Raw genomic sequence first — 13,050 nt, 5'->3', positions numbered from 1 at the left:
GACCAGGGCACGCCTGGGCCCCCAGGCGCGCCCAGGTGGGTTGTGCCCACCTCGGTGGCCTCCCGCACCCCCTCTTTACTCTATAAATTCACAAATATTCCAAAACCTTCGGGGTTAACCTAGATCATAAGTTCCGCCGCCACAAGGCTCTGTATCCACAAAAACCAATCCAGACCCCGTTCCGGCACCCTGCCGGAGGGGGAATCATCTCCGGTGGCCATCTTCATCATCCCGACGGCCATCACGATGAGGAGGGAGTAGTCCACCCTCAGGGCTGAGGGTTTGTACCAGTAGCTATGTGTTTAATCTCTCTCTCTCTCTCTCTCGTGATCTTGAGATGTCACGATCTTGATATATCATGGGCTTTGTTAACATAGATGGATCATATGATGTTTTCCCCCTCTCTACTTTTGTTGTGATGAATTGAATCTTTACCCTTTGAAGTTTTGTCTTGTCGGATTGAATGTTCAAATATGAAAACACATGATGTATGTCTTGCGGTATGAAATACCTGAGGTGACAAAGGGGTATCATATTGATTCACTTGACGTATGTTATGACACTCAACTTGTGGATTCTCGAGGTGACATTGGGGTAATCTATGCATAGGGGTTGATGCATGTTTTTATTATCTTTTCTCCGATAGAAACTTTGGGGGTCTCCTTATAATTCTTTGTGTGGAATGAATATTATGATCATGAAGTTGTTTGATGCATATCATAGAATTAACTCACGGATACTCGTGGTGACATTGGAGTATGTAGGTGACATTAGAGTTGGTTGATGTGTGTCATATGGTGTTATTTTAGTACGAACTCTTGATTAGATCGATCGAAAAGAATAGCTTGCATTATTTTACTACGAACTCTAGGATAGATTGATCGAAAAGAATAGCTTTGAGGTGGTTTTGTACCCTACAAACAATCTCTATCTTTTATTCTCCGCTAATAGGAACTCCGGAGTGATTCTTTATTGCACTTTGAGGGATAATCATATGATCAAACTATTTTAGCACTGTTGAGAGATTGCACTAGCGAAAGTACGAACCCTAGGCCTTATTTTCAAGCATTGCAATACCGTCTTTGTGCCCGTTTACTATTTTCTACCTTGCTGTTTTTATTTATTCAGATTATAAAAATATATTTTTATCATCCATATTACACTTTTATCACCATCTCTTCGCTGACTAGTGCACCTATAAAATTTGCCATTGTATTGGGTGTGTTGGGGACACAAGAGATTTCTTCGCTACAAAAAAAGATACATCCGTGACATTTTGGGCCGAACGGATTTTTTTCTATCATGCTTATGACACTTCTATGACGATAATTGTGACAAAATCAGGTATCATCATAGATGTGGTGGGCTCCTATTTTTATGACAAAAAAATCATGACATAAAATGGGCTTTTTGTCTGGGCGGGCCGGAGACGCAGCTGCGTGACATTCTCTGGGCCGTGCATGACGGAAAAAACCAAAGTTGAAGCAAGGGCGAGGAAAATATTGGGGAGTTTCCGGTTACGGTGGGTGGTCGGGGGCCAAGTGATGCGCATTTCTCTCGTACACATAGGCGCGTGGGTGCGAGGCATTGAGCTCTAACTGAACCCGAGCGAGGCGTTCTCCTACTGAACCCGAGCGATTGCACTGCAAGCTACGCGTTACTGAACCCGAGCGATCGATCGATGGCTGTTAACTGAACCCGATCGAGAAATTCCTTCGCTATTGCTGCTAATTGAAGCCGATTGAACACTGCTGCCTCCTTCGCTTGATGAACAGTGATAGTCGTTGGGGGGGGGGGTGGATGAACAGTTCCTGGTTTGGGGTTGGATGAACATGACACCGTGGTAGTAGAGGTCGTTGCCGCTGGATGAACAGGACCCCGATCGATCGAGCCAGTGGATGAACATGACCTCGTGGAGGGCTGGATGAATAGGACCCCATGGTCGGTCGAACACAAGGCAGTTTCCTCCATTCTGCGGTACGCCAGGCCTCGTTTTCATCGGCTATTCCATCCAAGCCGGTTGGCTCCCGATGAACGGCATGCGTTTCGTTGCCTCCCGATGAACACGACGCATTACATTGCCTCCCCATAAACACGACGACGATGCAGTTTCTCCGTTCTGACTCAGCCATGTACACGAGCCCTGGCCGTACATATGCGCGAGTAGGCGTTCGACACCCCGCTCGTATGTACGTATGTGGCCGTATTTACTTTCTTGCACCCTGGTCGTTGTACGTACATGTACATGCTACGTGTGCGCCTCTACTACGACACGTGTCCTTCCTTACACGGCCACGGTTCATCGCTGCAGCCTGCAGACAGACCGATCGACCAGTATGTACGTACACGTTCGCGACCAGAAAAAAACACTACGTACGCTTTGACCGGGTGGGTCCCGATTGTCAGGCACTTCCTTGCTGCGAAGATGTAGCTGGTGGGTCCCAGCAGTCAGGGGGGCGAATCATTTTTTTGCCCGTAATATGGACACACTTCCTTGCATGCGAAGATGTAGCTCGTGGGTCCCAGCAGTCAGGGGAAACGCTTTTTTGTGAAATACGATGGCCCGTCCGATGGGTCCCTACTGTCAGGTGGAGGAATAATTATTTTGCGCGTAATAAGGAGGAACCTCCTTGCTGCGGCCATGGACCCAGCTGTCAGCCTCTCAACGTATAGTACTCTTTCGATGGAAATCTTTCGTTGACCACATTACCACGCTGCGCCGGGAGCACCAAGGCGGTGGACGACAGCTAGGCTGAGGAAGGGAACGACGCGGAGCCGGGGAAGACGCACTAGTGGATGCCCACGCGGAGAAGAGTATGAGGGTTCACTGGTTCGGCTGCGGTGTGAGGCTGCCGTTGCCGCAGGGCCTGGCCAGCTGTGGGAGTAGTAGGGGCTGTGAGGCCTCCACGGCAGCACAGCCGGCCACGAGAGGCAGGAGCAGGCGGTACGACCGGCGCTGCTTTGGGCGGCTGGAGCAAGAAGACCAGAGATTGAAGAAGCACGACGGCCGTTGGATGGACATCGTACGGTCACTGCAGCTACAATCGTTTATATTGACTAAGTTGACAAATCCCTTAGTATGCGTCAACTTAGTAGGCCCACAGGCCAGCCTCCGAAACGGTGCGCCCCAAATGTCAGGGGGAGGAATCATTTTTTGGACGGGTGATAACCCACAAGTGTAGGGGATCAATTGTAGCCTTTTTCGATAAGTAAGAGTGTTGAACCCAACGAGGAGCTAAAGGTAGAACAAATATTCCCTCAAGTTCAATCGACCACCGATACAACTCTACGCACGCTTGACGTTCGCCTTACCCAGAACAAGTATGAAACTAGAAGTACTTTGTAGGTGTTGTTGCATAGGTTTGCTAGATAATAAAGAGCACGTAAATATAAACTAGGGGATGTTCAGTTAAAGAAGCAATAAGTAAATATAGCGAGTGTGGAAAAGTGGTGGTAGGAGTTGTGAAATTGTCCCTAAGCAATTGACTACTTTACTAGACCGATAGCAAGATTTACGTGGGAGAGGCATAAGCTAACATACTTTCTCTTCTTGGATCATATGCACTTATGATTGGAACTCTAGCAAGCATCAACAACTACTAAAGATCATTAAGGTAAAACCCAACCATAGCATTAAAGCATCAAGTCCCCTTTATCCCATACGCCACAACCCCCTTACTCGGGTTTATGCTTCTGTCATTCAAGCAACCCACTATAAGCGAATCATGAACGTATTGCAACACCCTACAGCGGGAATCCCTCACGCTTGCGCGACACGGAGGGCACAATAGGACAACAGCATAACCACAAGCAAATTAAACCAGTCATAGCAATACATCAATCACTGATAGGACAATCAAAATCTACCCAGACATCATAGGATGGCAACGCATCATTGGATAATAATATGAAGCATAAAGCACGATGTTCAAGTAGAGGGTACAATAGGTTGCGGGAGAGTGTACCGCTAAATATAGATGGGGGAAGGTGATGGAGATGTTGGTGAAGATGATGGAGGTGTTGGTGTAGATCGCAGTGATGATGATGGCCTCCGACGGCGTTCCGGTGCCACCGGAAGCAAGGGGGAGAGAGCCCCCCTTCTTCTTCTTCTTCCTTGACCTTCTCCCTAGATGGGGGAAGGGTTTCCCCTCTGGTCCATGGTCTCCATGGCGTGGGAGGGGCGAGAGCCCCTCCGAGATTGGATCTGTCTCTCTGTCTCTCTCTGTTTCTGTGTTCTTGTGTTCTACCCTTTCACCGTTTCTTTTATATCCGGAGATCGGAAACTCCGATTGGATTGAAACCTTCGCCAAGATTTTTCTCTGAAAATTAGCTTTCTTGCGGCCAAAGAAGAGCAGTAACCGCCTTACGGGGTGCCCACGAGGGTCAGGGGCATGCCTGCCCCCCTGGGGTGCGCCCCCTGCCTCGTGGCCCCCTCGGGCAGCGTCTCGCGTTGATTTTTCCTCCCAAAAATCACAAATATTCCAAAAATATTCTCTGTCCGTTTTATCCCGTTTGGACTCTGTTTGATATGGGGTTTCTGTGAAACATAAAACATGCAATAAACAGGAACTGGCACTGGGTACTAGATCAATATGTTAGTCCCAAAAATAATATAAAAAGCTGCCAAAAGTATATGAAAGTTATATAATATTGGCATGGAACAATCAAAATTTATAGATACGACAGAGACGTATCAGCATCCCCAAGCTTAATTCCTGCTTGTCCTCGAGTAGGTAAATGATAAAAAGATAATTTTTGATGTGGAATGCTACCTAGCATAATCTTGATCATGTAATCTAATCATGTCATGAATATTAAGACACGAGTGATTCAAAGCAATAGTCAGGATAATACTTCAAGCATACTAATAAAGTAATCATGTCTTTTCAAAACAACATGGCCAAAGAAAGTCATCCCTACAAAATCATATAGTCTGGCTATGCTCCATCTTCATCACGCAAAGTATTTAAATCATGCACAACCCCGGTTTTAGCCAAGCGATTGTTTCATACATTAGTATTCTCAAACCTTTTCAACTTTCATGCAATACATGAGCGTGAGCCATGGATATAGCACTATAGGTGGAATAGAATATGATGGTGGGGGTTATGTGGAGAAGACAAAAAAGGAGAAAGTCTCACATCGATGCGGCTAATTAACGGGCTATGGAGATGCCCATCAATTGATGTCAATGTGAGGAGTAGGGATTGCCATGCAACGTATGCACTAGAGCTATAAGTGTATGAAAGCTCAAACTGAAACTAAGTGGGTGTGCATCCAACTTGCTTGCTCATGAAGACCTAGAGCATTTGAGGAAGCCCATCATTGGAATATACAAGCCAAGTTCTATAATGAAAATTCCCACTAGTATATGAAAGTGATAACTCAAGAGACTCTCTATATGAAGAACATGGTGCTACTCTGAAGCACAAGTGTGGTAAAAGGATAGTAACATTGCCCCTTTTCTTTTCTTTCTTTCTTTCTTTTTTTGGATGGGCTTCTTTGACCCCGTTTTTTATTTAGGCTTCTTTGGCCTCTCTTTTTACATGGGGCAATGCTCTAATAATAATGATCATCACACTTTTATTTAATTACAACTCAATATTACAACTTGATACTAGAACAAAGATATGACTCTATATGAATGCTTCCGACGGTGTACCGGGACATGCAATGATCTAGCATAGAAATGACATCAAAAAGCGGACAAGCCATGAAAACATCATGCTAGCTATCTTATGATCATGCAAAGCAATATGACAATGAATGCTCAAGTCATGTATATGATGATGATGGAAGTTGCATGGCAATATATCTCGGAATGGCTATGGAAATGCCATGATAGGTAGGTATGGTGGCTGTTTTGAGGAAGAAATAAGGAGGCTTATGTGTGATAGAGCGTATCATATCACGGGGTTTGGATGCACCGACGAATTTTGCACCAACTCTCGAGGTGAGAAAGGGAAATGCACGGTACCGAAGAGGCTAGCAATGATGGAAGGGTGTGAGTGCGTATAATCCATGGACTCAACATTCGTCATAAAGAACTCACATACTTATTGCAAAAATTTATTAGCCCTCGAAACAAAGTACTACACGCATACTCCTAGGGGGGAGGTTGGTAGGATTTAACCATCGCGCGCCCCCGACCTCCACACAAGGGATGGCAATCAAAAAATATCTCATGCTCCAACTTCGTTACATAACGGTTCACCATACGTGCATGCTACGGGAATCACAAACCTCAGCACAAGTATTTCTACTAATCCACAATCAACCACTAGCATAACTCTAATATCACCACCTTTATATCGCAAAACTATTGCAAGGAATCAAACATATCATATTTAGTGATCCACAAGTTTTATGTAGGATTTTATGACTAATCATGTGAATGACCAACTCCTGTCATCTCTCTAAATAGATATAAGTGAAGCAAGAGAGTGGAATTCTTTCTACAAAAGATATGCCCACGCTCTAACAAATATAAGTTAAGCAAAAGAGCATTCTACAAATGGCGGTTTTCTATGTGAAGAGAAACAGGCAATCCAAACTTCAAATGATATAAGTGAAGCACATGAAGCATTCTATAAAGCCATACTCAAAAGATTTAAGTGAAGTGCAATGAGCATTCTATAAATCAACCAAGGACTATCTCATACCAGCATGGTGCATAAAAAAGTGAAAACTAAATGCAAAAGACGCTCGAAGATTTGCACATACCACATGAACGAAACGAATCCGAAAACATACCGATACTTGTTGAAGAAAGAGGGGATGCCTTCCGGGGCATCCCCAAGCTTAGACGCTTGAGTCTCCTTGAATATTTACTTGGGTTGCCTTGGGCATCCCCAAGCTTGAGCTCTTTCCTCTCCTCCTTTTCCTCATATCGAGACCTTCTCGATCATCGAACACTTCATCCACACAAAACTTCAACAGAAAACTCGGTAAGATCCGCTAGTATAATAAAGCAAATCACTACTCTAGGTACTGTTGCAAACCAATTCATATTTTCTGTTTGCATTGTGTCTACTGTAATATAACTTTTCCATGGCTTAATCCACTTATAGAAATTGATAGTTTCATCAAAACAAGCAAACTATGCATCAAAAACAGAATCTGTTAAAAACAGAACAGTCTGTAGCAATCTGAACATTCACCATACTTCTGGTATCCCAAAAATTCTACCAAAATTAGAAAAATAAACAATTTTTACAGCAAGACAGTGCAAAAAGAATCAGAACCGTTTGACGTTCCAGTAAAAAATGTAAAATCGTGCACTACAGCCAAAGTTTCTGTCTTGCACCGCACAAACCAACAAGCATTGTAAACATCCTAAAGGCAAACCTTAGCACATTATTTTTATAATACAATGGAATTGTACAAGGGGATAATTATTTTTGATGAAAAGTTTCTGTAGTTAAGATTCAGAAAGTTTCCGTGAGCATGAACAAAGTTCAAGGAGCTCTCCCACTTCAACAATGCTTGTCTCTCTCACTTTCACTTTCCTTTTTGAAAAGTTTTGGGTTCCCCTCTTTATTTTTTTATTTTTAGACTATATAAAAGCACTCAACAGAAATAAATGACTCTCTAAAACTTCCGGGTTGTCTCCCTGGCAGCGCTTTCTTTAAAGCCATTACGCTAGGCATATAGTGCTCAAGTAATGGATCCACCTGGATCCCAAGGTATATCAAAGCCAATTTTAATTAACAATGATTTGTAATTTAGTAGTGAGCACAAAGTAACATATATCATGTAGCAACGAAGTCTAACTCTCTTCCTATGCATCAGCATGTCATAAAAGAACAATTCATGCACACAAAGTAAAGGCCAATGCATAGTATAAGCAGTTTATTGCAATTTTATCATATTGGAAACATAGAGAGGTGGAGATATAGTTCCTCTCTCATAATAATTGCAAGTAGGAGCAGCAAGCACATTCATATTATATCTATCAAAATCATCATGTGTAGTAGTGAAACGCAACCCATCAATATAATCCTTAATAAGGGCAAACATCTCCGATATAGTGTAGTCGGGAGAATTCAAAAAGATAATAGGACTATTATGTGTGGGTGCAATAGCAACAATTTCATGTTTAACATAAGGAACTATAGCAAGTTCATCTCCATAAGCATCATTCATATTGGCATCATGGACACAATCATAGCAAGCATCATCAAAAAGGGGTATTTCAAGAGAATCAACGGGATCATAACAATCATCATAGCAATCATCCCTCGGTAAGCATGAAGGGAAATTAAACAATGTATGAGTTGAAGAGTTACTCTCATTAGAAGGTGGGCACGGGTAGCTAATTCGCTCTTCCTCCTTTTGTTCTTCGCTCTCCTCATCTTCTTTTTCATCCAATGAGCTCACAGTTTCATCAATTTCTTCTTCCATAGACTCCCGCAAAATATTAGTCTCTTCTTGGACAGCGGGGACTTCCTCAATAAATGCATCAATATCAGAATTGAATTCATAATTCTCATAGCAATATTTAAGTATAGCAAAATTTTCAGATCTGTAAACAGCATCATCAAGATTTTCACACGTTTTAAACAAAGATTCAATTTCATAAGCGCCCATAAAAGCAACGAATTCTTCTATTTGTTCCACATCATAGTAATCATATATACCATTAGCATAAGAAGCCAAGGTTTTATCATCATTAAATTTGCATGAAAAGGAAAGGTGTGGAGCCTTCATCCTAGAGCAACAAGTATAATCATATCTCAAGCATAGTTGACGAGCATACAAATGTAACATATGAATTTGATCCCATAATAGTTTCCCTTTTTGTGTCAAGTGATAATCCCTAAAGTATTCACGTTGATCCAACGTGTCTCCCATAACATAATTGAATGGGGTTTTCTCAGGATTATCAAAGTAGTACATAACATCTTTCACATAATGAGCATCAAGGGTTTTAGGAGGTTCCCCATCTCCATGAGTAGCAAGTACACCTAATTGTTTTTGGTATTTCGTGTTCCATATCCATAACTAAAGATAGAGAACAACTTAGAACAGCAAATAAAAATTACTTAGTGATAAAGCAAAAAAGCACACATGAGAATATTCACCTCACGCTATGACTCCCCGGCAACGGCGCCAGAAAAAGGTCTTGATAACCCACAAGTGTAGGGGATCAATTGTAGCCTCTTTTGATAAGTAAGAGTGTCGAACCCAACGAGGAGCTAAAGGTAGAACAAATATTCCATCAAGTTTTATCGACCACCGATACAACTCTACGCACGCTTGACGTTCGCTTTACCCAGAGCAAGTATGAAACTAGAAGTACTTTGTAGGTGTTGTTGGATAGGTTTGCAAGATAATAAAGAGCAAATAAATATAAACTAGGGGCTGTTTAGATAAAGAAGCAATAAAGTAAATATAGCGAGTGTGGAAAAGTGGTGGTAGGAGTTGTGAAATTGTCCCTAAGCAATTGACTACTTTACTAGACCGATAGCAAGTTTTATGTGGGAGAGGCATAAGCTAACATACTTTCTCTTCTTGGATCATATGCACTTATGATTAGAACTCTAGCAAGCATCCGCAACTACTAAAGATCAATAATGTAAAATCCAACCATAGCATTAAAGCATCAAGTCCCTTTATCCCATACGCCACAACCCCCTTACTCGGGTTTATGCTTCTGTCACTCAAGCAACCCACTATAAGCGAATCATGAACATATTGCAACACCCTACAGCGGGAATCCCTCATGCCTGCGCGACATGGAGGGAACAATAGGATAGCAACATAATCGCAAGCAAATCAAACAAACTATAGCAATTCATTAATCACCGATAGGACAACGAAAATCTACTTAGACATCATAGGATGGCAACACATCATTGGATAATAATATGAAGCATAAAGCACCATGTTCAAGTTGAGGGTACATCAGGTTGCGGGAGAGTGGACTGCTGAATATAGATGGGGGAAGGTGATGGAGATGTTGGTGAACATGATGGAGGTGTTGGTGTAGATCGCGGTGATGATGATGGCCCCCGGCGGCGTTCCGGCGCCACCGGAAGCAAGGGGGAGAGAGCCCCCCTTCTTCTTCTTCTTCCTTGACCTTCTCCCTAGATGGGAGAAGGGTTTCCCCTCTGGTCCATGGTCTCCATGGCGTGGGAGGGGCGAGAGCCCCTCCGAGATTGGATCTATCTCTCTGTCTCTCTCTGTTTTTGCGTTCTTCCATTTTGCCCTTTCACTGTTTCTTTTATATCCGGAGATCCGAAACTTTGATTGGATTGAAACCTTCGCAAGATGTTTCTCCGAAAATTAGCTTTCTTGCGGCCAAAGAAGAGCAGTAACCACCTTACGGGGTGCCCACGAGGGTCAGGGGCGCGCCTTCCCCCCTAGGGCGTGCCCCCTGCCTCATGGCCCCCTCAGGCACCGTCTCGCACTGATTTCTCCTCCCAAAAATCACAAATATTCCGAAAATATTCTCCGTCCATTTTTATCCAGTTTGGACTCCGTTTGATATGGGGTTTCTGCGAAACACAAAACATGCAACAAACAGGAACTGGCACTGGGCACTGGATCAATATGTTAGTCCCAAAAATAATATAAAAAGTTGCCAAAAGTATATGAAAGTTGTAGAATATTGGCATGGAACAATCAAAAATTATAGATACGACGGAGACATATCAGCGGGTGAAGCTAGAATATCCGAGATTGAAGAAGAAGCACGACATCCATTGGATGTACATCCAATGGCCACCTTTGCTAGAACCGTGTGTTGACTATAAGTTGATAAAGCCTTGCATATGCGTCAACTTATTTTTTTTGAGGGGACGCATCAACTTAGTAGTCCCACAAGTGTGTGGCAGAGAACTTATAGCCCATTTGAGATTTGTAAGAATGTACAACCCATTTTTGAATTCTAATGGAATTTACTACAGCCCATTTACAATGTGTTAAAAGTACAACCCATTTTCTAGCTAGGACAACGATTAATAATTCCAACCAACCATTCAAAACAGAATTTAATAAAATTTCCCACATTTTGATGGGATCCAAAATATTTTTATCCCTAAACTTCTAGTTAGATTAAATACAATTTCAATATAAATTTGTCTTCCGTAAAAATCCAACGAAACATTGCACGTGCAACAATTAATGAAATTAAAATTTTCAAAATCCAAAAAATATATTTTATAAACTAATTACTTGTTTGGTGCATTTTTTATAATTACATCCCAGTTTTTATAATTACATCTCATTTATTATTTCTTAAAGCCCATTTTCTTGTTAAGCCTAATGCATCCCTCCTAGGAAAGATTTGCAGCCCAGCGGGGCGGAGAATAACAAGTTGACCTTGCGTGGGTATTCCTCCAAAAAAAAGTATAGCTAGGCTAGCCATTTTCAGCTTGAAAAAAATTAATATCTGGGCTGGATATCTGGCCTGGGCTAGATGGGCCACAGCCCGCATAGTTAATACCCTTCTGTCCTCTGAACAACAGCGAAAACATCGCTCTTGTCTTAAAAAAACCCGAAAACATTGCTCAAGAAAAACTCTACAGTGCTCACACTTCAAAAACACAAATACTGGTCGAGCTGCTTGGTCCCAGTTGTCGGCCGCTCCTTGCACAATTCTCTCGTTTATTGACTACATAGGTTGACAATGGTGTGGGACCGTGATGTCAGGAAACTAGGAGGAAGCATTTTTTTTATAATTGTAGTATAAAATAAGGAGGCACTTGCGTACGTGCGGCTATGGCCCTGGTGGGTCCCCACTTTCATCCTCTCCAAGTAAAGTCATCTCCTCATTCCTCATGTCTGTTGACCATGTTGACAATGCGAGACGGCGACGCCACAATGAGTGCAACAACTCGAAGGATGACGGAGTGGGCCTCGCGGGCCCTACGGATGGTCTGATATAGCGCCCATTGCTCATTTGGGAATCCAAGCTCATAGGGCCACATGTCCGCAATGACATTGTCGTTCGCTTGTGCACCGGTGCTTGTTGACGAGACGGAGGTTGCAGCACAGGTCCTCCTGTGCTGGTAGCTCTTCCGCCATTAGGGCATCGAAGTGCGGCCGCACTTGCTCTATGGTGAACACGGCATGAACCGGCTTGGATAGTGGCGTTGGCTCCTGGTCGGAAGCTACGTCCATCGGCTAATTGTCGTCGCTCAGCTCGGCAAGATCGCTGGCGAGCTAGCATGTCCGGCTACTGGACCGACCCAATGCCAAGCACGAGTCTGACTGCCCTGGCCTGCCCAGACCGCCTCCCTCTCCCGCGCATGCTTTCCGCCCGAAACGGTTAGCGCCGCCCGCCCCGATTCCCGGTGTAGGCGATTGCTCTGCCTTCAAACGACACAAGTGTCGTCCGTATGTCCGTCTGCCACCCACATTAATGATACATGGTTGTCGAGGCGGCTACTCCGGTGCCACACGTCCGTCCCTCCGTTGCCCACCATTGCTATATACACTGTTGCGTCGGCCATAGCCGCAGTCATCTTCCTCCGTTCCCTTTCTCCTGTCCACACCACTACTGCACACCATGGCTTCCTCGCACTCTAGCGCTCTTAGGGACGGGCGAACGATGGAGCACAAGGAGATGGAAGCCATTGCTACCGACTGCCTGGCTGGTAGGCAGCCGGAGGACCATGACGTCCCAATGGAGAACATGGTAGTCGATGATCCAGCGCCAACCTCCTCCTCCGCGCCATCCTCGCTGGTGCATTGCACCATGACCATCGATGAGGCCCGTGCCCAATACATGGACACGGTGAGGCAGAAGCGTGAGGAGCAGTTCCGGGAGGCGCAGGCCGACGCCGCCTACAACCACCATCTCCTCCAGGAGCACCTGCAGGCGGAGGAGCAGATCACCACGGAGCGGGCGAAGTAGGAGGCACTGCTCAACTTGTACCGCTCTGCCCGCGAGGGCCGCCTCGAGCGCTGGTGGTACCGCATGTGGGTGGCGGAGGCTACGGCCGCCTACAAAGAGGGCGATGAAGCAGGCGAGGCGCTGTTGGCGAGACCGAGGACGAGGCAGAGGACAATGCCGGCTCCGACGTGTCCCCGCTCCGCTGGCGT

This window comes from Triticum dicoccoides, chromosome 7B, assembly GCF_002162155.2.
Source record: "Triticum dicoccoides isolate Atlit2015 ecotype Zavitan chromosome 7B, WEW_v2.0, whole genome shotgun sequence".
In the NCBI taxonomy this organism is placed as follows: Eukaryota; Viridiplantae; Streptophyta; class Magnoliopsida; order Poales; family Poaceae; genus Triticum; species Triticum dicoccoides.
Note: the sequence above shows the minus strand (reverse complement) of the source record.